Genomic DNA, 7,641 nt, shown 5'->3' on the forward strand with positions numbered 1-7,641 from the left:
GTCCAGTATCTGGTGTGCCATAAGTTGCCATCCAGCCCCTCCTCCTCTCTGACATCTGGGCTTGGACTAGATATTGTGTGCTCTGCTCTGAAGGTATCCTGGAGGGGCAGGATTGGAGCAGGGTCACTCCCTGTGGACAAGCCATCTCCTGTGATTGTTAGGCAGGAGATGATAGAGTGAGGCCCACATTTCACTCCTCAGTCCCCACCCTCTGTTGCATGGTCAGTTTGTCCTCAGGGCCCTGGGAGTCCATAGAAGTTGTGCAGGCCAAGGACCCAGGGGACAGATTACAGCTTACAGGGCAGGGTTTTGGACCCACACTAGGAAACATCCTTAAGACAAAGGTGAAAGTTCTTGTAGGAAATGGGGTTAGGAATGATTGAAAAGAAACCCCTCATTCCATGGAGGTCTCCCCAGAGGAGCAAGAGAACACAGTGAGGCCCCTATAGACTCAGCCCTGCCCAGAGGTGGCTCCATAGGGTCTTTGGCAGCCATACTCTGGGGAAGCCAGCTCCAGGACCCCTGCCTGAGGGCCTGTCCTTTGATCCACCACAGGTGTCCAAACAGGAAATGGTTCCAGCTGTGATCTGCAAGGCCATGGAAGAACACAACCTGGATGGGGAAAAGCCAGAGGACTACAAGTGATGCAAATCATTTCAGAAGCTCAAAGTAAGTCAGGGGGCAAGTTGGAGAGGGCAGTGGTGGAAGAGGTGGACATGAGCACCATATCCCCAGCCTGAAGGTCTGAAGCCCTCTGACCTGAGTGTACCTGACAGCAGGGTGGGTGGGCACCCTGTCCACAAACTAGGCTTCCCAGAGCAACCCTCAATGCCCACAGCCTCTTCTCACTACCTGCTCCTTCTCCCTTGTGAGCCCTTCCCTGGACATGACCTAGGCATTGGGAAACCAAGTTCAAAGCTAACAACATTGAGGTACCCAGAGAAAAGTCTTTTCACCTTGGATCATGAGAAAGATGGCAAACAGAGGGGCTCAACTTGAAAGGCATCCTCTGGAGAGGAGGGGTGACTGCACCTCCAAAAGCACCATGACTAGTGGACACTAGCACCAAACATGCTACAGGCCATACCTTTATGATAGAGAAAACTAGACCAAATCTTCTTGATCCCCTTTGGAGGCTCTAGGGAGCTAACTCAGTATTCTAGAAAGTGGGAAAGAGAAAGATCCAGAAGAAGAGCACAGATCCAGAGACAGTCATCCTGGGCTCTGAGCCCTTAGATAGGATTCTCAAGAACCTGGGCTAGCTTCTCATCCCCAAAGGGGTGAGAAAATTAACCAAAGTATGCACACATGTCTGTGCACAATGAAGTTACCTGGATTCTTGTCAGTGAAATGATCTCCTCTCCCAGCCAGTAGCCCAAACAAATTAAAATAACTCCCACCATTCTTAAAAGTTGGTTCTAAATCCTCTCTTGTCTTTTGAATGGGAAATGGGGTTGTGAGGTGTGAAATAGGGCAGAAGAACCCATCCTACAGAACAGGAAGACTGAGGACTGGAGAGGTTGAGAAAGGAGATGAGTAGCCACACCACTGAGGCCAGAGCAGGAATTCTGCCCAGTGTTTCTGTCTAGCTGGCTCTAGGCCAGGAATACAGGAGGAAAATAGGATCAAAGTGCTAATACTTGCTGGGTGTCAGGCACTGTGTGGTCATGGACACCTTCAGGAACCTGCTCTGGAGGGCTGGGCCAGGGCTGCCCTTTGCTGGGCCCCAGTGGTCTTGTCCTGGGTAGTGCTGGATTTGGGGGCTGTGCACTGGGTTTCAGAAATCCAAATTCAGCTCTGAGATCCTGAGTAGTGAAGGCTTTAGGGTGTGGGGTGAAGGGGAAAATAGATGACATTTATCAGATCCATTCTGAGGTGCCAGGGATGAGCCAGAGTCACTTTATTTATTTACTTATTTACTTACTTATTTTAATAGTATTTTGTTGAAGATACATAAATCTGAAAAAATGTTATATTAAAAAATATGAAGTTCCCATATACCCCCCACCCCACCCCACCCCAACTCCTCCCACATTAGCAACCTCTTTCATCACTGTGGCACATTCATTGCATTTGGTGGATACATATTGCAGCATTACTGCTCCACATGGGTTATAGTTTACATAGTAGTTTACACTCTCCCCCATTACACTGTAGCATTGATGTGGAGAAAGTGGCCACATTAGTTGCTGAGGGCAAGGTGAGGGAAGGAGGGGTGTGATGTGGGAGGTTTTGGGGACTTGAAAGTGTCCTAAATGATATTGCAGGGACAAATGCTGGACATTATATATCCTGCCATAACCAAAAGTCACTTTTAAAACAAGCATTCCTGATTTTTAGCTGTGCCTCTGCACAGTCTTTCCTTCAGGCAGGTATCATTCAGAGGCTCCTTTTTGATCCTGGAGTAGGTTTAGGGGATTCAGGTCCATGGCTGAGGCCTGCTCTCATGGGGGCCCAAAGGATTGGGGTGTCCTGTGGTCCCTCAGAGCACAGTTGACCAGCCCTGCCCACTCTCCAGTGCTGCTGAGCCCGGATACTGTGAACGTGCACTATACGATGCACACCTCGCCCAAGTATCACTTGATGATTATGAAGGGGACCACACCCATGGACATCAAGGTCAAGAAGAGAGCTCTCTCAGCTTTTCTGGGGAAGAAGTTGAAGGGACCCATGTCCTGAAAGGGGAGATTCTAACTGGCCCCTCATGCCCACCAGCCGCAGGGGCTGCCCTTCCCAGGTCTTCCTGGCCAAGCAGTTTTGCTGACCCCAACCACAGTAGGCCAGGCCAGGCAGGCACCTCCCTCCCCACCAGCCAGTCTGGGCCACCCCCAGACTCCACTTAAACTGCTGAAACTATCCTGCTACCCCTCATGACTCTGCCCTATGAAAGGCTGTCCTGGGCTCTTGTGACCAGTCACTCACTTAGGGGACAACTGAGGTTCTCATGTGGAGCCCTTGGTGCAAAGACCATTAGGTACCTGTTATAAATAGTTAATGTTAGATGTGAATATTTTATAAATAAAGTTGTTTCAACTACAGCCTGGAGTTGATGACTGGTTCTTTCATTTACAGTGTTAATTGAAATGAGGTGCAGCCTCTTGCATTGCTCATTCAAATAAGAAATCATGCAGAGTCATCAGTTTGAGAAGGGAGAAGTGAAAAGAGATAGCCACCCTTCCCTGGCTTACTGAAGCAAACACAGAAATCCCCTTTCACAGAGCAAATGTGCATTTCAGTATCAATACACCTAGAAGAAACAGAGACCACCCACAAGAAACATCAGGATTTAGATATCGAAGCTACTTACATTTGCCAGGACCGTTTCCTGACCCTGGGCAGGGCAGTGGCTGCCATTCTACCACTTTGGAGGAAGGACATTTTCTGCTTCTTGACTGAGGTTTTGTTTGAGCACCAAATAGGAACTTGTAGTTTTCAAGGGCAAACTCTAGATTTACATGAGAACAAGGTACAGAAAAATATTGGAACAATTCTAACAATATGGAAAGGAAAAGGATAGAGGAAGATTATTACATGATCCAAGGGCAGGCAGAACTTTGCATCCTTAGCCCCTGTCTAGGGTCCATGATCAAATCTTTACCTTGGATTTCATGCTTTGGGATCCTTATCCCTGACATAAGAATTTCTATTCCTTATGACAGGACTGGGGGGATTGGGATGCAGCTTTTCATGCTCCAGCTGGGCCTCATTCATAAACACTACTGTTCCCTATGAACTAGTGCTTCCCACTGCCCGCCATTCTTTATGCAATTTCTTAACCCGGAATCACCCTGACAGGCCCTGGCCTCTGTGTTAGGTACTAGTGGCCTCTCCTGCCTGGCTGGGGCCTGAGGCATCATCCATGGGCTCTGAATGACAAGAGAAGAATACTTATCCCTTGTAAGTTAGAGAAACCACACAGTCATCTCTGTGGGTCAAGGTGAAGTCTTGGACCATGTGGTTTGAGATCACCATCTTGGGGATCTCCAATTTACACTCTCTGTTGTGTTGCTACTGATTATCCTCAAGAGGAGTTTGGCTCTGAGCCCTTAGAAATTGCAGGCCCTGGGATGACTGTGTCCATTGTCCAATGTTTGTGCTTTGCTTATGCCATTGGGGTGTGGACAATTCCTATGGGGAGGGGTTGAAAGAACCTGAGAGGGAAGGGAATGCCTCCAGGACTGAGGACCATGGTCCTGCACATACACACCTCCCCACAAATTAAATTACTGAATGCCTTCCTGTCTGGGTGGTGACAGGCCCTGTCCTGAGTTACCTATGTGCCCTCCCCTGGCTTCCCCAATGTTTAGGAACTACAGATTTAATCCCTTGCACAACACAGGGTCCCAGGACCCTGCTCCAGCCTCCTGCCTGCCCTAGCAGTGGGCTGTGGGGCCACTTCAGAAGGTTTATCAGAGAAATAAAACACTATAATCATACATTTTAATTAGCAAATATATGTCTGAACTAGTCCATTTTCTCTGTAAATAACAGAGTTTCCAACTCTCTTTATTGAGCAGATCTATGAGTGAGGAAAATCTGGTAGCAACATCCACTACTCATGCCCAGATTGTGGTCCCAAAATACTATTTTCTGTGAAAAGAGAAGAGGCCACCTAGGAAGTATGTGTGAGTCCAGGTCTTCTCCAGGAAATTTGTGAGAGGAACCTGACAGTTATGACACCCTGAGAGCATGGAAGGCACCAAAGCCTTCAGGGGTGGAGTCAAAACATGACAGGAGCCAACTGGAAGACCTTCTGGCCACATCCAGGACAAGTTTGGAATCATAATAGCCAAAAAGAACAAGCAAGTCAACTCAAATGCCCACCAAATGATGAAGGGACAAAGAAAATAAGATATTATCAGCATAAGACATAATGAAGTACAGATATATGCTAGGTGAGGGTCCTGAAGAACATGCTAAATAAAAGAAGCTGGACACTAGAGGCCACTTATAGGATTACGTTCATATGAATGATCTGCACTAGGCAAATCCAGATAAAGAGAAGATAGATTAGTGGTTGCTAGGGGCTAGGTTGAGGGTGGTTGGGGGAGAGTGACTGGTACTGGGTCTAGGATTTCATTGGGAATTGAAAATATTCTGGGATTAGATAGTGGTTATTGTTTTACAGCCTTATGAATATACTAAAAAGCACTGAGTATGGCACTTTCACAGGGTGAAGTTATGCCATGTTAATTATTGCTCAATAAAAAAAAAGTTTGGTTGATACTGGAAATCCATAATGTTATTTGCCTTGAGAGGGGCCTGGGCAGCTTGTGAAATAGATGAACACCTGCACATTCACTGATGGTCTTAAGAAAGCCTCAGGGGCCTTCAGAGACTAGAGTAATTTTGGGGGAGGGGTGGTGAGGTGAGTTGCTGCACCCCTGGCTCTCACATTTCCCCTTGTCTAAATCTGTCCATATCCCCACCCCACCCTGGCTGGCCTCCTAAGAATGGCATCTCCCCTCATGTATTTTGGGGGGGAGCTCAGGGAGAGTCTTCTCATTACCCTGTGCTTCTACACAAGCTGTTTGATGTCCTGAGTCTGCCACATGTAAGAAAAAGTCTTTGTGGGAACTTGTAAACCAGCAGGTGGTGACACGGCTCAAGCCCTGCTGTATTGCCTGGTAAATTGCCATGGCCTAGAGTCTCAGTCACTACCCTAGACTCCCTGGCCCTTTCTTTGGGGCCCTGGGACCTCCCCATGATCTGGCACCTAAAGAGTTCATGCTTCATGGCAGGGGCCTCAGGATCCCAAACAAGAGTGGTTTTCTTTCTCTTGACCAAACTGCCAGCCTAGCCCCTTGTGTGCCCCTCCCCTTTCCTCCCCCATCCTACCTCAAAACTAATCTAGTAGCTGTGGGACTGCAGAGAAAAGCCACTTAGAATAGAGGAAAGCAAAGGAAAAAATCTCTCAGATCCTACAATTCTAAATATCAAACTCACACTTGTCCCAAGTCTTCCCCTCCCAGCAACCCCTCACTCAAGACTTTGGGCCAGGCTGAGAGGTCCCTCACCAGGCAGTTCCTTCTCTGCCTCTTCCTTTCCTCCAGCCTTCCAGAACCCCGGGTGGCCCCATCACAGGCCCTTGACTCTCTGGGAGAAAGTATGGCCCCATGGCCTTCACCTTCCTTCTGCTGGCCAAAGCAATCAGCCTTTTCCTGCTCATTGTCTAAGAGACACCAAGGCCTCCTGGGGTTGATAGGTAGTTTTTTGCCAAATGGCCCCAGGAGAAGGGCCCTGTGTGGCCAAGAAAGGGAGGAAAGGTAACTTAGGAGAGCAGTTTTACATGAGCAGGTGGAAGAAAAAGCAGCTGTATGTGTGTTGGAGGTGGATTCAGTGGTCTATGGGGTGGGGTCAGTGACAGATGCCCCAGAATTTTCAAGTAAGTGTGGAAAGAAACAATGACCACTTCCACATAAAGATATTTAAAGGTAACATATTTAAGCGTGTAAAGGAAGGGCATGTCAAATGAACACGGCCAGCTAGCTGGTAGTAAGCTGAGAAAGTCAGACAACACAGAGAGAGCAGAGTTGAGGGCCAGAGAGAAAAGGCACAGAGAGAGAGAGAGGGAGAAGACTGGGACTGGGAGTGGGGAGAGTGGAGGTGAGCTGGGGTCCATGGGAGACTGAGAAAGAAAGAGCAACCAGGCACCAGTCCCCTCATCCCACTGTCATCTGCTTTATGCTTACCCCATGGCTATGGGAAATAGTCTGCCTTGGCCCCTGATTCTTGCAACCCAATTGCTGAACAACACAGTCATGGACAAGATCAGCTGCCCAGGGACTGTTAGAACCCAGGCTCATAGGTGCATGGCTTTTCAGGTGACCTTATCTGATTTTCCAGAAAGCCTTTGCTGACAATAAGACCACAGTGGCTTCTGAGGTTCAGGAGTAGTGATCCAAGGGATGTTTGCATCCTGGAGGTACTCAGGGTCTCTACAACAGCTCTAGTGCCATGTCTGAACCTGGATGCAAGAGGCATGAGCTTGGGGCACAGAAGAACAGGTACTCCTGGCTCTCCACTTCCTGAGATTTAGACAGTTGTTTGAAATGTCTCCCACTTGTCCTCATCCACTACATGTCTACCCTTGTCTGGATCCCTGGAAAAGTGAGGCTGCTGGCACTGAGATGACCTTCCTCCTTGGTGAGTGTGACCTAATATGATCCTCAAATAACCAGAATCACTGAATGCCAGCACTGGAAGGATTGCCTTGCTCTTTGTCCCTAATATGATCCTCACACTTCCAGAGTCACTGATTATCAGCACTGGAGTTTTGCCTTGTCCTTCATCCATCTGGGGTAAGGAATGTCTCCCAGAACATTTTATTGAGCACAGCTCACTTCTCATCTCTTCTAGAAAGTCTACCCTGGTGTTCCCCAGGCAGAATAAATGGTTTACTCCTCCAAGTTCCCTTTTACTACACTCATGAACTTGAGTCACAGATAGTTGTTTTCCTATTGTTCCTCCTTCCTGAGGACTTCCAAGGGGTACTTATGTTTTATCCACTCAAACCCCTCCAGCCCTTCTAGGCACCAGGTGGGCTCTGGAACCAGGTGGGCTCTGGGACTCAGAGCTAAATGGGAATGGATCCAGTCCTTGCAGAGCTTAGAAGCCATTTGGGGAGAGATGCTGATGGAT

The sequence above is a fragment of the Dasypus novemcinctus genome, chromosome 2 (assembly GCF_030445035.2).
Source record: "Dasypus novemcinctus isolate mDasNov1 chromosome 2, mDasNov1.1.hap2, whole genome shotgun sequence".
In the NCBI taxonomy this organism is placed as follows: Eukaryota; Metazoa; Chordata; class Mammalia; order Cingulata; family Dasypodidae; genus Dasypus; species Dasypus novemcinctus.